The sequence below is a fragment of the Pseudophryne corroboree genome, chromosome 12, assembly GCF_028390025.1.
Source record: "Pseudophryne corroboree isolate aPseCor3 chromosome 12, aPseCor3.hap2, whole genome shotgun sequence".
Lineage (NCBI taxonomy): Eukaryota > Metazoa > Chordata > Amphibia > Anura > Myobatrachidae > Pseudophryne > Pseudophryne corroboree.
The window spans coordinates 103,070,305-103,088,949 of NC_086455.1; the positions used below are offsets into that span (position 1 = coordinate 103,070,305).

Genomic DNA, 18,645 nt, shown 5'->3' on the forward strand with positions numbered 1-18,645 from the left:
CAACCACTGATTATCTGCCAGATAATTGTATAGTGTATGCCCAGCCAAATAACATTGTTTCACTAGGGCGTATTAATGTCCTTGCCCCGTTTTCCTTTCAGTTCTTTTCTTATCAAACCAAATAAATGCATTTCACCTGGTTTTTATTAGCCACGGAACCTGTGAAAGTCATACGTGTCCCGTACTAAAGCGATATTATACCCAAAAACCTTACTTTTCTCTAGCATCCATAAAAGGATGTTGGGGGAAACTAGTACGATGGCGTATAGACGGGGTCCAAAGGATCCAATGCACTTAAAATTTTCTTTACTGGGTGTGCTGGCTCCTCCCCTCTATGCCCCCTCCCACAGGCAGTTTAAAAAATAGTGCCCTCAGGAGAGGATGCACATCTCTGCAGCTCCAGAGAGTTTTCTTCAATTTCATTTCAGTCTTTTATTTTTTTCGGTAAGCTGTCTGGGCAACCGCATGCCTGCGCTATGGGAATTGGGGGGAGGTGCAGAGACGCTTCCCTGCTGCAGGACCACCATCCTGAGGGGCTGTTTCTTCAGCGGAGCGCTGCGCTTTGGCTGTCACAGCCGCAGCACACCCCTAATGCTGCGTGAAGGTGACATCTGTGATGAGTACACACCAGGGTCCCCGATTCAAACTACGGCTGATCGCGGGCGCAATGTACGGGACCCTCCCTGGAGGGCCCTGCTAGGATCCATGTGACTACACTGGCACAAACATGCTTAACCAAGCACTTGTGTAAGGTTTTAAGCTTAGGGGAGACTTTGCCAGTATAAATATTGTGTCTAGCTCCAGTGCCATTGGAGGGGGCGGAGCTTCATCAGAGCGGGCCCAGCTGCGCTTTGGTGCCTTCCTCTGCTTACAGAAGCCATCAGCAGCACACACTCAGCGCTTCCTGCCTCACAGACATGATGGAAACTGGTACAGGGTGTAGCTAAAGGGGGAGAGCTGCTGTTGTACACTATTCTGAGCCTATTCGGGACTGCATTTATTAGTGTTATTGTGATACATAGCTGACAGTCTCACTGGGGCTGTGCAGTTCCCGGTGTGCTGGTAATTCTCCCTCTCTGTGTATCTCCACTCACAGTAGGAAAAGCAGGCTTGCATTATAACTGTGTGTAAGTGTATGAGTTTGTACTTACTGTGAATATGGGTAAGCACAAGCTGTGCAGTGTCTGTCACACCAGATTCTCTCCACTGTCTGAAGACTCTGTTTCCTGAGAGCAATGTAGTCAATATTCACAAATTAAGGAAGAGGTTGGGGGAGAGGGAAACTATGATGTCAGATATGTCATCGCAGATCACTACTAATGTGCAGAAAACCCCCCTCCTCCTCTCATGCAGGTCCCCCGAAGGGTGGTTTACCTGCTCTGCTTTCTGATACACATGATGATGGGGATGACCCGGATCCCGTTAGTGATGATCCTGTTTCTACTCAGGATATTGAACCCCTCATTGTGGCTATAAGAGATGTGTTGCAGCACCCTCTAGAGGACGCTTCTTCACAGCAGTTATTTCTCTATCGTCCTAAGTGGATGCTGGGGTTCCTGAAAGGACCATGGGGAATAGCGGCTCCGCAGGAGACAGGGCACAAAAGTAAAGCTTTTACAGGTCAGGTGGTGTGCACTGGCTCCTCCCCCTATGACCCTCCTCCAGACTCCAGTTAGATTTTTGTGCCCGGCCGAGAAGGGTGCAATTCTAGGTGGCTCTCATAAAGAGCTGCTTAGAGAGTTTAGCTATAGGTTTTTTATTTTACAGTGATTCCTGCTGGCAACAGGATCACTGCAACGAGGGACAGAGGGGAGAAGAAGTGAACTCACCTGCGTGCAGGATGGATTGGCTTCTTGGCTACTGGACATGAAGCTCCAGAGGGACGATCACAGGTACAGCCTGGATGGTCACCGGAGCCACGCCGCCGGCCCCCTCACAGATGCTGAAGCAAGAAGAGGTCCAGAATCGGCGGCTGAAGACTCCTGCAGTCTTCTAAAGGTAGCGCACAGCACTGCAGCTGTGCGCCATTTTCCTCTCAGCACACTTCACACGGCAGTCACTGAGGGTGCAGGGCGCTGGGGGGGGGGGCGCCCTGGGAGGCAAATGAAAACCTTTAAAAAGGCTAAAAATACCTCACATATAGCCCCAGAGGCTATATGGAGATATTTACCCCTGCCTAAATGTACTAAATAGCGGGAGACGAGCCCGCCGAAAAAGGGGCGGGGCCTATCTCCTCAGCACACGGCGCCATTTTCTGTCACAGCTCCGCTGGTCAGGAAGGCTCCCAGATCTCTCCCCTGCACTGCACTACAGAAACAGGGTATAACAGAGAGGGGGGGCATAATAAATGGCAATATATTAATATAAAAGCAGCTATAAGGGAGCACTTAATCATAAGGCTATCCCTGTCATATATAGCGCTTTTTGGTGTGTGCTGGCAGACTCTCCCTCTGTCTCCCCAAAGGGCTAGTGGGTCCTGTCTTCGTATAGAGCATTCCCTGTGTGTCTGCTGTGTGTCGGTACGTGTGTGTCGACATGTATGAGGACGTTATTGGTGTGGAGGCGGAGCAATTGCCAAATATGAGGATGTCACCTCCTAGGGGGTCGACACCAAAATGGATGCCTTATTTGTGGAATTACGGGATAGCGTCAACTCGCTTAAGCAGTCGTTTGCCGACATGAGGCGGCCGGACACTCAATTAGTGCCTGTCCAGGCGCCTCAAACACCGTCAGGGGCTGTAAAACGCCCTTTGCCTCAGTCGGTCGACACAGACCCAGACACAGGCACTGATTCCGGTGGTGAAGGTGACGAATCAACCGTATTTTCCAGAAGGGCCACACGTTATATGATTTTGGCAATAAAGGAGATGTTAAATTTAGCTGATACTACAGGTACCACTAAACAGGGTATTATGTGGGGTGTGAAAAAACTACCAGTAGTTTTTCCCGAATCAGAAGAATTAAATGACGTGTGTGATGAAGCGTGGGGTGCCCCCGATAAAAAACTGCTAATTTCCAAGAAGTTATTGGCTTTATACCCTTTCCCGCCAGAGGTTAGGGAGCGCTGGGAAACACCTCCTAGGGTGGACAAAGCGCTAACACGCTTATCAAAACAAGTGGCGTTACCCTCTCCTGAGACGGCCGCACTTAAAGATCCATCAGATAGGAGGATGGAAAATATCCCAAAAGGTATATACACACATGCAGGTGTTATACTACGACCAGCTATTGCGACTGCCTGGATGTGCAGTGCTGGGGTAGTTTGGTCAGAGTCCCTGATCGAAAATATTGATACCCTGGACAGGGACAATATTTTACTGTCGTTAGAACAAATAAAGGATGCATTTCTTTATATGCGTGATGCACAGAGAGATATCTGCACACTGGCATCACGGGTAAGTGCTATGTCCATTTCGGCCAGAAGAGCTTTATGGACACGACAGTGGACAGGCGATGCGTAGAGGGGTTATTTGGGGTCGGTCTATCGGATTTGGTGGCCACGGCTACGGCCGGGAAATCCACCTTTCTACCTCAAGTCACTCCCCAACAGAAAAAGGCACCGACTTTTCAACCGCAGCCCTTTCGTTCCTTCAAAAATAAGAGAGCAAAGGGCTATTCATATCTGCCACGAGGCAGAGGACGAGGGAAGAGACAGCAACAGGCAGCTCCTTCCCAGGAACAGAAGCCCTCCCCGGCTTCTACAAAAGCCTCAGCATGACGCTGGGGCTTCGCAAGCGGACTCGGGGGCGGTAGGCGGTCGTCTCAAGAATTACAGCGCGCAGTGGGCTCACTCGCAGGTAAATCCCTGGATCCTGCAGATAATATCTCAGGGGTACGGGTTGGAATTAGAGACAGAGCCACCTCGCCGTTTCCTGAAGTCTGCTTTACCAACGTCCCCCTCCGAAAGGGAGACGGTTTTGGAAGCCATTCACAAGCTGTATTCGCAGCAGGTGATAGTCAAGGTACCTCTTCTACAACAAGGGAAGGGGTATTATTCCACTCTATTTGTGGTACCGAAGCCGGATGGTTCGGTAAGGCCTATTCTAAATCTGAAGTCCTTGAACCTGTACATAAAGAAGTTCAAGTTCAAGATGGAGTCACTCAGAGCAGTGATAGCGAACCTGGAAGAAGGGGACTTTATGGTATCCTTGGACATCAAGGATGCGTATCTCCACGTTCCAATTTACCCCTCACACCAGGGGTACCTCAGGTTCGTTGTACAAAACTGTCACTATCAGTTTCAGACGCTGCCGTTTGGTTTGTCCACGGCACCTCGGGTCTTTACAAAGGTAATGGCCGAGATAATATTTCTTCTTCGAAGAAAAGGCGTATTAATTATCCCATACTTGGACGATCTCCTAATAAGGCAAGGTCCAGAGAACAGCTAGAGATGGGTTTAGCACTATCTCAAGAGGTGCTAAAGCAGCACGGATGGATTCTGAATATTCCAAAATCCCAATTAATGCCGACAACTCGTCTGCTGTTCCTGGGGATGATTCTGGACACAGTTCAGAAAAAGGTTTTTCTTCCCGAGGAAAAAGCCAAGGAGTTATCTGACCTGGTCAGGAACCTCCTAAAACCAGGAAAGGTGTCTGTACATCAATGCACAAGAGTCCTGGGAAAAAATGGTAGCTTCTTACGAAGCAATCCCTTTCGGCAGATTCCATGCAAAGGGATCTGTTGGACAAATGGTCAGGGTCGCATCTTCAGATGCACCTGCGGATAACCCTGTCGCCGAGGACAAGGGTATCTTTTCTGTGGTGGTTGCAGGAGGCTCATCTATTGGAGGGCCGCAGATTCGGCATACAGGATTGGATCCTGGTGACCACGGATGCCAGCCTGAGAGGCTGGGGAGCAGTCACACAGGGAAGAAATTTCCAGGGAGTGTGGTCGAGCCTGAAAAAGTCTCTTCACATAAGCATTCTGGAACTAAGAGCAATCTACAATGCTCTAAGCCAGGCGGAACCTCTGCTTCAAGGAAGACCGGTGTTGATCCAGTCGGACAACATCACGACAGTCGCCCATGTAAACAGACAGGGCGGCACAAGAAGCAGGAGGGCAATGGCAGAAGCTGCCAGGATCCTTCGCTGGGCGGAGAATCACGTGATAGCACTGTCAGCAGTATTCATCCCGGGCGTGGACAACTGGGAAGCAGACTTCCTCAGCAGACACGACCTTCACCCGGGAGAGTGGGGACTTCATCCAGAAGTTTTCCACATGCTATTAAACCGTTGGGTAAAACCAATGGTGGACATGAGGGCGTCTCGCCTCAACAAAACACTGGACAGGTATTGCGCCAGGTCAAGAGATCCGCAGGCAATAGCTGTGGACGCGCTGGTAACACCTTGGGTGTACCAGTCGGTATATGTGTTTCCTCCTCTGCCTCTCATACCAAAGGTATTGAGGATTATACGGCAAAGAGGAGTAAGACTAGTGGCTCCGGTTTGGCCAAGAAGGACTTGGTACCCGGAACTTCAAGAGATGGTCACGGACGATCCGTGGCCTCTACCTCTGAGAAGGGACCTGCTGCAGCAGGGTCCCTGTCTTTTTCAAGACTTACCGCGGCTGCGTTTGACGGCATGGCGTTTGAATGCCAGATCCTAAAAGGAAAAGGCATTACAGAAGAAGTCATTCCTACCTTGATAAAGGCAAGGAAGGAAGTCACCGCGAAGCATTATCACCGTAATTGGCGAAAATATGTTGAGTGGTGCGACCAGCGGAGTGCTCCGATGGAGGAATTTCAACTGGGTCGTTTCCTACATTTCCTGCAATCAGGATTGTCTATGGGTCTCAAATTGGGATCTATTAAGGTTCAAATTTCGGCCCTATCAATATTCTTCCAAAAAGAATTGGCCTCAGTCCCTGAGGTCCAGATTTTTATCAAAGGAGTACTGCATATACAGACTCCTGTGGTGCCTAAGGTGGCACCGTGGGATCTAAATGTAGTTTTAGATTTCCTCAAATCCAATTGGTTTGAACCACTAAAGAATGTGGATTTGAAATATCTCACATGGAAAGTGACTATGTTACTGGCCCTGGCTTCGGCCGGGAGAGTATCTGAACTGGCGGCTTTATCTTATGAAAGCCCTTATTTAATTTTCCATTCGACATAGGGCAGAGCTGCGGACGCGTCCGCATCTTCTCCCTAAGGTGGTATCAGCGTTTCACCTGAACCAGCCTATTATAGTGCCTGCGGCTACAGACGACTTGAAGGACTCCAAGTTGTTGAACGTTGTCAGAGCCTTAAAAATATACATTTAAAGGACGGCTGGAGTCAGAAAATCTGACTCGCTGTTTATACTGTATGCACCCAACAAGTTGGGTGCACCTGCTTCTAAGCAGTCGATTGCTCGTTGGATTTGGAACAAAATTCAACTTGTACATTCTGTGGCAGGCCTGCCACAGCCTAAATCTGTTAAGGCCCATTCCACAAGGAAGGTGGGCTCATCTTGGGCGGCTGCCCGAGGGGTCTCGGCATTACAACTCTGCCGAGCAGCTACGTGGTCAGGGGAGAACACGTTTGTAAAATTTTACAAATTTGATACCCTGGCAAAGGAGGACCTGGAGTTCTCTCATTCGGTGCTGCAGAGTCATCCGCACTCTCCCGCCCGTTTGGGAGCTTTGGTATAATCCCCATGGTCCTTTCAGGAACCCCAGCATCCACTTAGGACGATAGAGAAAATAAGAATTTACTTACCGATAATTCTATTTCTCGGAGTCCGTAGTGGATGCTGGGCGCCCATCCCAAGTGCGGATTATCTGCAATACTTGTACATAGTTATTGTTAACTAATTCGGGTTATTGTTTAGGAAGCCATCTTTCAGAGGCTCCTCTGTTATCATGCTGTTAACTGGGTTTAGATCACAAGTTGTACGGTGTGATTGGTGTGGCTGGTATGAGTCTTACCCGGGATTCAAAATCCTCCCTTATTGTGTACGCTCGTCCGGGCACAGTACCTAACTGGAGTCTGGAGGAGGGTCATAGGGGGAGGAGCCAGTGCACACCACCTGACCTGTAAAAGCTTTACTTTTGTGCCCTGTCTCCTGCGGAGCCGCTATTCCCCATGGTCCTTTCAGGAACCCCAGCATCCACTACGGACTCCGAGAAATAGAATTATCGGTAAGTAAATTCTTATTTTCTCTATCGTCCTTGTGGATGCTGGGGTTCCTGAAAGGACCATGGGGAATAGCGGCTCCGCAGGAGACAGGGCACAAAAAGTAAAGCTTTCCGATCAGGTGGTGTGCACTGGCTCCTCCCCCTATGACCCTCCTCCAGACTCCAGTTAGATTTTTGTGCCCGGCCGAGAAGGGTGCAATCTAGGTGGCTCTCCTAAAGAGCTGCTTAGAGAAAGTTTAGCTTAGGTTTTTTATTTTACAGTGAGTCCTGCTGGCAACAGGATCACTGCAACGAGGGACTTAGGGGAGAAGGAGTGAACTTACCTGCGTGCAGGATGGATTGGCTTCTTGGCTACTGGACATCAGCTCCAGAGGGACGATCACAGGTACAGCCTGGATGGTCACCGGAGCCGCGCCGCCGGCCCCCTTGCAGATGCTGAAGTAAGAAGAGGTCCAGAATCGGCGGCTGAAGACTCCTGCAGTCTTCTAAAGGTAGCGCACAGCACTGCAGCTGTGCGCCATTTTCCTCTCAGCACACTTCACACGGCAGTCACTGAGGGTGCAGGGCGCTGGGAGGGGGGCGCCCTGGGAGGCAAATGAAAACCTTTTTTGGCGAAAAATACCTCACATATAGCCCCCAGAGGCTATATGGAGATATTTAACCCCTGCCAAGATTCACTAAATAGCGGGAGACGAGCCCGCCGAAAAAGGGGCGGGGCCTATCTCCTCAGCACACAGCGCCATTTTCTCTCACAGAAAGCCTGGAGAGAAGGCTCCCAGGCTCTCCCCTGCACTGCACTACAGAAACAGGGTTAAAACAGAGAGGGGGGGCACTGATTTTGGCGATATTGAGATATATATATAAAGATGCTATAAGGGAAAACACTTATATAAGGTTGTCCCTATATAATTATAGCGTTTTGGTGTGTGCTGGCAAACTCTCCCTCTGTCTCCCCAAAGGGGCTAGTGTGGGTCCTGTCCTCTGTCAGAGCATTCCCGGTGTGTGTGCTGTGTGTCGGTACGTGTGTGTCGACATGTATGAGGACGATGTTGGTGAGGAGGCGGAGAAATTGCCTGTAATGGTGATGTCACTCTCTAGGGAGTCGACACCGGAATGGATGGCTTATTTAGGGAATTACGTGAGAATGTCAACACGCTGCAAGGTCGGTTGACGACGTGAGACGGCCGACAAACTATTAGTACCGGTCCAGGCGTCTCAGAAACACCGTCAGGGGCGTTAAAAACGCCCATTTACCTCAGTCGGTCGACACAGACACGGACACTGAATCCAGTGTCGACGGTGAATAAACAAACGTATTTCTCATTAGGGCCACACGTTAAGGGCAATGAAGGAGGTGTTGCATATTTCTGATACTACAAGTACCACAAAAAAGGGTATTATGTGGGAGTGAAAAAACTACCTGTAGTTTTTCCTGAATCAGATAAAATAAAATGAAGTGTGTGATGATGCGTGGGGTTACCCCGATAGCAAATATTGGCGTTATACCCTTTCCCGCCAGAAATTAGGGCGCGTTGGGAAACACCCCTTAGGGTGATAAGGCGCTCACACGCTTATCAAGTGGCGTTACCGTCTCCAGATACGGCCGCCCTCAAGGAGCCAGCTGATAGGAAGCTGGAAAGATATCCTAAAAAGTATATACACACATACGGTGGTTATACTGCGACCAGCGATCGCCATCAGCCTGGAGATGCAGTGCTGGGTTGGCTTGGTCGGATTCCCTGACTGAAAATATTTTATTCATATAGAGCATTTAATAGGATGCATTCTATATATATGTACGTGAGATGCACAGAGGGATATTTGCTCTCTGGCATCAAGATAAGTACGTTGTCCATATCACCCAGAAGATGTCATGGACACGACAGTGGTCAGGTGATACAGATCCCATACGGCACATGGAAGTATTGCCGTATAAAGGGAAGGAGTTAGTTGGGGTCGGTCCATCGGACCTGGGGACCACGGCAACAGCTGGGAAATCCAACCTTTTTACCCCAAGTTACATCTCAGCTGAAAAAGACACCGTCTTTTCAGCCTCAATCCTTCCTTTCCCATGAGGGCATGCAGGCAAAAGGCCAGTCATATCTGCCCAGACATAGAGGTAAGGGAAGTAGACTGCAGCAGGCAGCCCCTTCCCAGGAAAAGAAGCCCTCCACCGCGTCTGCCAAGTCCTCAGCATGACGCTGGGGCCATGCAAGCGGACTCAAGGTGGGGGGGTAGTCTCAAGAGTCTCAGCGCGCAGTGGGATCACTCGCAGGTTGACCCCTAGATAGTACAAGTATTATCCCAGGGGTACAGATTGGAGAGTCGAGACATCTTCTCCTCGCAGGTTTCTGAAGTCTGCTTTACCAACGGCTCCCTCCGACAGGGAGGCAGCATTGGAAACAATTCACAAGCTGTATATCCAGCAGGTGATAATCAAAGTACCCCTCCTACAACAAGGAAAAGGGTATTATTTTTCCACACTATATTGTGGTACTGACGCCAGATGGCTTGGTGAGACATAGTCTAAACTGAAATCTTTGAACACTTACATAAAAGGTTCAAATCGAGATGGAGTCACTCAGAGCAGTGATAGCGAACCGGAAAAAAGGGGACTATATGGTGTCCCTGGACATCAAGGATTACCTCCATGTCCAAATTTGCCCTTCTCAACAAGGGTACCTCTGGTTCGTGGTACAGAACTGTCAATATCAGTTTCAGACGATGCCGTTTGAATTATCCACGGCACCCCGGGCCTTTTACCAAGGTAATGGCCGAAAAGATGTTTCTTCAAAGAAAAAAGGCATCTAAATTATCCCTTACTTGGACGATATCCTGAAAAGGGCAAGTTCCAGAGAACAGTTGGAGGTCGGAAGAGCACTATCTAAAGTAGTTCTACGACAGCACGACTGGATTCTAAATATTCCAAGAATCGCAGCTGTTTTCCGACGATACGTCTGCTGTTCCTAGGAATGATTCTGGGCATAGTCCAGAAAAAGGTGTTCCTCCGGGAGGAAAAAGCCAAGGAGTTATTCGACCTAGTCAGAAACCTCCTAAAACCAGGCCAAGTATCAGTGCATCAATGCACAGGAGTCCTGGGAAAAATGGTGGCTTCTTACGAAGCGATTCCATTCGGCAGATCTCAGGGGATTTGCTGGACGAATGGTCCGGATCGCATTTTCAGATGCATCAGCGGATAATCCTGTCTCCAAGGACAAGGGTGTCTCTTCTGTGGGGGCTGCAGAGTGCTCATCTTTTAGAGGGCAGCACACTCAGCATTCAGGACTGTGTTCTGGGGACCACGGATACCAGCCTGAGAGGCTGGGGAGTAGTCACACAGGGAAAAAATTTCCAAGGAAGTGTGGTCAAGTCTGGAGACTTCTCTCCACATGAATATACTGGAGCTAAGGGCAATTTACAATGCTCTGAGCCTAGGAAGACTCCTGCTTCAAAGTCAACCGGTGCTGATCCAGTAGGACATCATCATGGCGGTCGCCCACGTTATCAGACGGGGCGACACAAGAAGCAGGAGGGCAATGACAGCAAGGATTCTTCGCTGGGCGGAAAATCATGTGATAACACTGTCAGCAGTGTTCATTCCGGGAGTGGGCAACTGGGAAGATTTCCTCAGCATAAATGAATTCCACCCGGAAAAGTGGAAACTTAATCTGGAAGTTTCCACATGATTGTAAACCGTTGGGAAAGACCAAAGGTGGTTATGATGGCGTCCCACCTGAAGCGCCAGGTCAAGAGACACTCAGGCAATAGCTGGGACGCTCTGGTAACACCGTCGGTGTACCAGTCGGTGTATGTGTTCCATCCTCTGCTTTCATACCCAATGTATTGAAAATGATAGGAAGGAGAGGAGTAAGAACTATACTCGTGGCTCCGGTTTGGCCAAGAAGGACTTGGTTCCCGGAACTTCAAGAGATACTAAGAAGGGTCTTGATTCGGCAAGAACCGTGTCTGTTCCGGGACTTACCGCAGCTGCGTTGACGCCAAGGCGGGTGAACGCCGGATCCTAAGGGAAAGAGGCATTCCGGAAGAGGTCATCCCTACCCTGGTCAGAGCCAGGAAGGAGGTGACCGCACAACATTATCACCACTTAGGTGAAAATATGTGCCAGGGTGTGAGTCCAGGAAGGCTCCACGGAAGAATTTCAACTAGGTTAATTTCTACATTTCCTGCAAACAGGAGTGTCTATGGGTCTCAAATTGGGTCCATTAAGGTTCAAATTTCGGCCTGTTGATTTTCTTCCAGAAAGAAATTGGCTTCAGTTCCTGAAGTCCAGAAGTTGTTAAGGGAGTACTGCATATACAGCCCCTTTGATGTCTCCAGTGGCACTGGGCGATCTCAACGTAGTTTTGGGATTCCTAAAAAATCACATTGGTTTAAACAACTCAAATCTGTGGATTTGATATATCTCACATGGAAAATGACCATGCGGTTGGTCCTGGCCTCGGCCAGGCGAGTGTCAGAATTGGCGGCTTTATCTCACAAAGCCATATCTGATTGTCCATTCGGACAGAGCAAAGCTGCGGACTCGTCCCCAGTTTCTCCTTAAGGTGGTGTCAGCGTTTCACCTGAACCAGCTTATTGTGGTACCTGCGGCTACTAGGGACTTGGAGGACTCCAAGTTGCTGGATGTTATCAGGGCCCTGAAAATATAGTTTCCAGGTTGGCTGGAGTCAGGAAATCTGACTTGCTGTTTATCCTGTATGCACCCAACAATGCTGGGTGCTTCTGCTTCTAAGCAGTCGATTGCTCGTGGGATTGGTAGCACAATTCAACTTGCACATTCTGTGGCAGGCCTGCCACAGTCTAAATCTGTTAAGGCCCATTCCACAAGGAAGGTGGGCTCATCTTGGGCGGCTGCCCGAGGGGTCTCGGCATTACAACTTTGCCGAGCAGCTACGTGGTCGGGGGAGAACACGTTTGTAAAATTCTACAAATTTGATACCCTGGCAAAAGAGGACCTGGAGTTCTCTCATTCGGTGCTGCAGAGTCATCCGCACTCTCCCGCCCGTTTGGGAGCTTTGGTATAATCCCCATGGTCCTTTCAGGAACCCCAGCATCCACAAGGACGATAGAGAAAATAAGAATTTACTTACCGATAATTCTATTTCTCGGAGTCCGTAGTGGATGCTGGGCGCCCATCCCAAGTGCGGATTATCTGCAATACTTGTACATAGTTATTGCTAACTAAATCGGGTTATTGTTGTTGTGAGCCATCTTTTCAGAGGCTCCGCTGTTATCATACTGTTAACTGGGTTCAGATCACAGGTTGTACAGTGTGATTGGTGTGGCTGGTATGAGTCTTACCCGGGATTCAAAATTCCTCCCTTATTGTGTACGCTCGTCCGGGCACAGTACCTAACTGGAGTCTGGAGGAGGGTCATAGGGGGAGGAGCCAGTGCACACCACCTGATCGGAAAGCTTTACTTTTTGTGCCCTGTCTCCTGCGGAGCCGCTATTCCCCATGGTCCTTTCAGGAACCCCAGCATCCACTACGGACTCCGAGAAATAGAATTATCGGTAAGTAAATTCTTATTTTTTCTTTGTACAGAACAAGCCCAATGTCACTTTTCCTGAATCGCTACAGTTAGAGGACTTATTTAAAACAGGCCTGGAAGAATCCAGACAAAAATTTCAGTGTCCAAAAAGTTTTTGCGCACTTTCCCATTTGCTCCTCAAGTTAGAACATTTTTGGAGGAACCCACTGGGTTGGTTGGCTGTCTCTCGCCTGTCTAAACAGGTGGTGCTGCCTGCCCCAGGCTTCCTTACCATAAAGGAACCTGGGGATAGAAAGATAGGGGCTACCCTAAAATCTATATACATTGCAGCCTGCCTTTCACAAAGACCGATCATTGCGGGTTGCTGGATGACCCATGCCATTCATTCTTGGGCCATGCAAATTCAGGGGGGCCTCTCGGGGGGATATACCCTTAGTTACCATGGTAACCCTCCTGGAACACATTCAGGACACTATTCATGTCCTCTGTGATTCCCTCAAGGAGATGGGGAACATCAATGCTCGGACGTCGGCCAGGGCCTTGTGGTTGCGTCCTTGGATTGCGAACGCAGAATCTAAACGTAATGTGGAGTCCCTCCCCTTTTCTGGGAAATTACTTTTTGGGGTTGAGCTGGATGCCTGGATTTCTAAGATTACTGCCGGGAAATCCACGTTTCTCCCCACTGGGGCCCCGCTGGCGAGACGTTCCATCTGGAACAGTCTGTCCAGTCCTTTCGGTCTCGCACATTTGGATCAAAGGCCCGAGGTGCCTCCAATGTGGCTAGAGGTACCAGAGGTAAGTCCAGGAAACCTGCAAGTACCAGTCCTCCGGATCAGCCCCCCAGTTCTGCTCCCGCTAAAGCCTCAGCATGACGGTGCCAACCCACCCCGAGGGGATCTCGAGGTGAGAGCTTTACTACGTCACTTCTGCCGCGTCTGGGAGACCTCCTGCCAGGATGTCTGGGTCAGGAAGCTTGTTTCTCAGTTCGACAGTACCCACTCCAACCCCCAAAAATGATTTTTCAAATCACGCTTACCTGCTTTGGAGGATATGCAAGTTACGTTACAACAAGCTATCCAAAAATTGGTCCAATCCCACGTCATTGTTCCAGTACCTCTACCGCAACGCGGCAACGGGTTTTACTCAAACCTGTTTGTGGTGCCAAAGCCAGACGGTTCGGCCATACTCATTCTGAATCTGAAAGCCTTAAATCCTTATTTAAAAGTGTTCAAGTTCAAGATGGAATCCTTGCGTGCAGATTTTGCGGCCTGGAAGGCCAGGATTTTATGGTTTTCTTGGATATCAAGGATGCCTATCTCCACATTCCGATTTGGTCTCATCAGGCGTACCTGCGGTTTGCACTGCTTGACGATCACTTCCAGTTCCAGGCACTACCCTTTGGCCTGTCAACAGCACCGAGGGTGTTCACGAAGGTGATGCCGGGGATGATGCTTCAACTCCGTATCCAAGGGATAAATGTAGTGGCTTATCTGAACGATCTCCTGATAAAGGCAGGATCAAGGAAACTTTTGTTGCTCTATATCTACCGCACCATCCGTCTTCTGTCCGACTATGGGTGGATCCTCAACTTAGACGTCCCACCTGGAGCCAACTCAGAGGCTCCTATTCCTGGGGATGTTGCTGGATACTGTGGCACAGAAAGTGTTTCTACCAGAGCACAAGGCGAGAACACTTCAAGAGATGGTCCGCATGGTGCTCCAACCTGCTCAAGTTTCCATCCATCTTTGCAACAGATTGTTGCAGAAGATGGTTTCCTCATACGAGGCGATCCAATATGGGAGATTCCATGCCAGAACATTTCAATTGGATCTCCTGAGCAAGTGGTCCGGATCACATCTCCTGATGCACCGATTATTCGACTGTCATCTCAGGTCACGATTTCCCTCATGTGCTGGCTTCAGTCCTCCAATCTCCTGGAGGGCAGGAGTTTTGGAATCCAAAATTGGACCCTCCTCACGACGGACGCAGTTCCAGGGCAGGTGGTCAGCCCACGAAAGCCTCCTTCCAATCAATATTCTGGAACTTCGGGTGATCTGCAATGCTCTGCTCAAGGATCACGCGATCCAGGCACAGTAGGACAACGCCACAGCGGTGGCATATATCAATCAACAAGGAGGGACAAAGAGCATGCGAGCGGTATCAAAGATACTCCTCTGGGCGGAAAGAAATGCAAGAGCCAAATCAGCAATCTTCATTCCGGGGTGTGGACAACCGGGAGGCAGAATTCCTGAGTCTTCACGATCTCCACCCAGGGCACTGGGGTCTCCACCATCTGGTGTTCCAGCAGATCATTGGCCGGTGGGGTTGGCCACAAATAGACATGATGGCTTCTCGTCTCAACAAGTAACTTTCCTGGTATTGCTCGCGGACCAGGGACCCTCAGCCGAGGGCTGTGGATCCACTGGCGTTGCCTTGGTCGTACCAACTGGTCTACCGGTTTCCTCCGATCCCATTGCTCCCAAGAGTGCTAAAGCGACTCAGGAATCAAGGTGTCCAGGCAATTCTGATTGCCCCGGATTGACCTCAGAGGGCGTGGTACGCGGATCTTATGGACATGTCCGTCGAAGACCTTTGGCCTCTACCACTAAGAAGCGATCTTCAACAAGGACCGTTCGTCTACCCGGACTTACGGTGACTTCGTTTGATGGCATGAAGGTTGAGTGGAACATCCTAGCTCACAAGAGCCTTTCTAAAAAGGTTATTGCAACCATGGTTCAGGTCAGGAAACCTGTGAGGTCAAAACACTCTCATCGTATCTGGAGGAGATATGTCTCTTGGTGCGAGGAATGCACGTTTCCGCCTGAAGAGTTTCACTTGGGACGTTTCCTACGTTTCCTGCATGCTGGTGTGGATAAGGGCATACGTCTGAGTTCCATTAAGGTCCAGATTTCAGCTCTCTCCATTTTCTTTCAGAAAAAATTGGCAGTGTTGCCAGTAGTTCAGACCTTCTTGCAAAGGGTGCTTCACATTCAACCTCCTTTTATGCTGACCACGGTACCCAGGGACTTGAATGTAGTGTTGAAATTTCTACAGTCCTCCTGGTTTGAACCTCTGATGACAGTATAAGACAAGCACCTCACGTGGAAAACAGTGATGTTACTTGCCCTGGCTTCTGCTCGACGTGTTTCAAAATTGGGTCTTTATCATGTAAAAGTCCCTCCTTGGTCTTTTAGAAGGACAGAGCGGAGCTCCGGACTAGACAGCAGTTCCTGCCAAAGGTTGTCTCTGCGTTTCGTCTGAATCAACCTATTGCGATTCCGCCCAGTTCTGATGCTTCTGCTTCTCTGGAGACATTGGATGCTGTGCGGGCCTTGAAGATAAATGTCAGGCGTACAGCTCGGGTCAGAAAGACTGATTCTTTGTTCGTGCTCTATGATGCGCAGAAGAAGAGTTGCCCTGCTTCAGAGCAGTCCATTGCTCATTTGATTAGGCTTACTATCCATCAGGCCTATGTGTCATCAACCTTTACTGTTCCTAAGTCTCTAAAGGCCCACTCTACTAGATCAGTGGGCTCTTACTGGGCGGCTGCCCGTGGAGTCTCGGCCTTGCAACTATGCCGGGCTGCTACCTGGTCGGGAAAGAACACTTTTGGTGAAGTTCTACAGGTTTTATACCCTGGCCAATGAGGATACCCAGTTTGGGCAGGTGGTGCTGCAGCAGTCTCCGCATGTTCCCGCCCGTTCTGGAAGCTTTGGGATGTCCCCATCGTACTAGTTTCCCCCTAAGTCCCTTATGGATGCTAGAGAAAATAGGATTTTAATACCTACCAGTAAATCCTTTTCTCGTAGTCCATAAATGATATTGGGTGCCCGCTTCAGTGCATGGACTTTTCTGCAGGTTCTTGTTCTATAGTTACCTGTTCAGCTGTTGCTGGTTGTTGTATGTTAGTGGTGTGCTGCTATGTAGATCTCACCACCCTTTCTGTTATGTTCCTTCTCTCATATATGTCCTTTCTCCTTCGGGCACTATTTTACTTATAACTGTCTGTGGGAGGGGCATAGAGGGGAGGAGTCAGCATACCCAGTGAAGAAAATTTAAAGTGCACTGGGTCCTTTGGACCCCGTCTATACCCCATCGTACTAGTTTCCCCCAATATTCCTTATGGACTACGAGAAAAGGATTTACCAGTAGGTATTAAAATCCTATTTTCAATTGTCCTTGTTTTGTTCACATTTCTTTGTACGGTATAATATAAACTTGTAAAACTATACAAGAACAATAGAGTGAACCCTCAATTCTCCCCAATAATATTAAGCATTTTAAGTGTTTAAAGAATTAGTACAATTTCCTAATGCTACTAAAACATATAAATTGAAATAAAAAAAAATTGTACTGAGGATAAAGAAATGTGCATCATTGAAATTGCATATACAGGTTGAGTATCCCATATCCAAATATTCCGAAATACGGAATATTCCGAAATACGGACTTTTTTTAATGAGAGTGAGATAGTGAAACCTTTGTTTTTTGATGACTCAATGTACACAAACTTTGTTTAATACACAAAGTTATTAAAAATATTGTATTAAGTGACTTTTAGGCTGTGTATAAGGTGTATATGAAACATAAATGAATTGTGTGAATGTAGACACACTTTGTTTAATGCACAAAGTTAGAAAAAATATTGGCTAAAATTACCTTCCGGCAGTGTGTATAAGGTGTATATGAAACATAAATGCATTCTGTGCTTAGACTTAGGTCCCATCACCATGATATCTCATTATGGTATGCAATTATTCCAAAATACGGAAAAATCCGATATCCAAAATACGTCTGGTCCCAAGCATTTTGGATAAGGGATACTCAACCTGTATTATCCTTAAAAATAAAAAAAATAAAAAATGCCAGGACTAAAGTAATGACAATGCAGTTGTTGTTTAAAGGTAGTGCTATGTTTAAAACACCTTCAAAATTAAAGTACAAGATAAAACTGGATTACCTGTTTTTAGAACTTCAGAGATAACGGTTTGTTTTGTTAAAGTTTTTTGTTTCAGTAAAAACACAGTACCTGAAGCAGGCAGCACCATATTTTGGATATGTTTTTTAGATGCATCTAACATGATTTTGCAACAGATTGAATATGGGTAACAAAGGACTGTTCAGAGTCAAGGATGACACCTAAGAAGTTAGTTTATGGGTAGGATTGATTGTTGAGTTCTCAACAGTGATAGAGATATAAGGTTGATAAATACTATTTTCCAGTGGAAATATAATTAACTGTTTTCACCGGCAGTGTCCACAGGTTATCCACAGGATAACACTGGTGCATATCCGCTGTTGCGTTATCATATCCCAATCGATCAAAGCTTTCAGCCTCCCAGCATGCAATAGGTCGTCCATGTATCCCCGCCTCCTGCTAAGGTCAATCCGTTTTTTGTTTGGTTTGGCAGGAGCCGGACCATGGTCAATGGGCTGCTGGTTTTTAGCAGCCATAAGCTTTTTTTTATTTTTATAGTCTAATTTTTTTTGAGCGATCTGTCTAAAAAGCGTCTTATATGTACCTTAGAAAGGGTCTCTCCAACAACTCCCCGCTGGGTCGAGACAATGCTTACCCACTTGTACAGTGCTGTTTCGGCAGGCGTCTGTGTAGGATGTACTAGCAAGTCCAGCAGACGTTACCAGGCTGTAGGCGAAGCACGGGGAGAAGGTAAGACATTGGTTCCGCTTAGAGGGGGAACATGGACACAGCTGCACTGTTTTGGAAGGAGACTACCAAACAGTCGCTGAAGCGGCTGCCACCTAGGGTGCGCCAGCGCTAGGCCCAAGGGATCATAGGCCCCAGGGGGGTAGTATGAGGCCCCGTGCCCTAGGGTTGATGTCGGCAGTGGGGAGTCAGACGCTCCCTTGGTCGTCCCTCCCCATAGGGCATGACCAGTTTCCCACCATGAACTGAGTTCCCGCTTCCGTCTGAGATGCTGTGTATCTAAAATGACCCAGCCGCAGCATAGGTGGCTGTGTGACTGGTGCGTCAGTGTTCATTTGGGCATCTGCGTTC

General features: G+C 48.4%; 1 protein-coding gene across 4 annotated transcripts in view; it reads left to right on the forward strand.

The window, feature by feature from the left end:
• Positions 1-18,645, forward strand: part of ZNF106 (zinc finger protein 106) — a 361,275-nt gene that overhangs the window by 192,002 nt on the left and 150,628 nt on the right. The gene's annotated exons all lie outside the window — the stretch shown is intronic.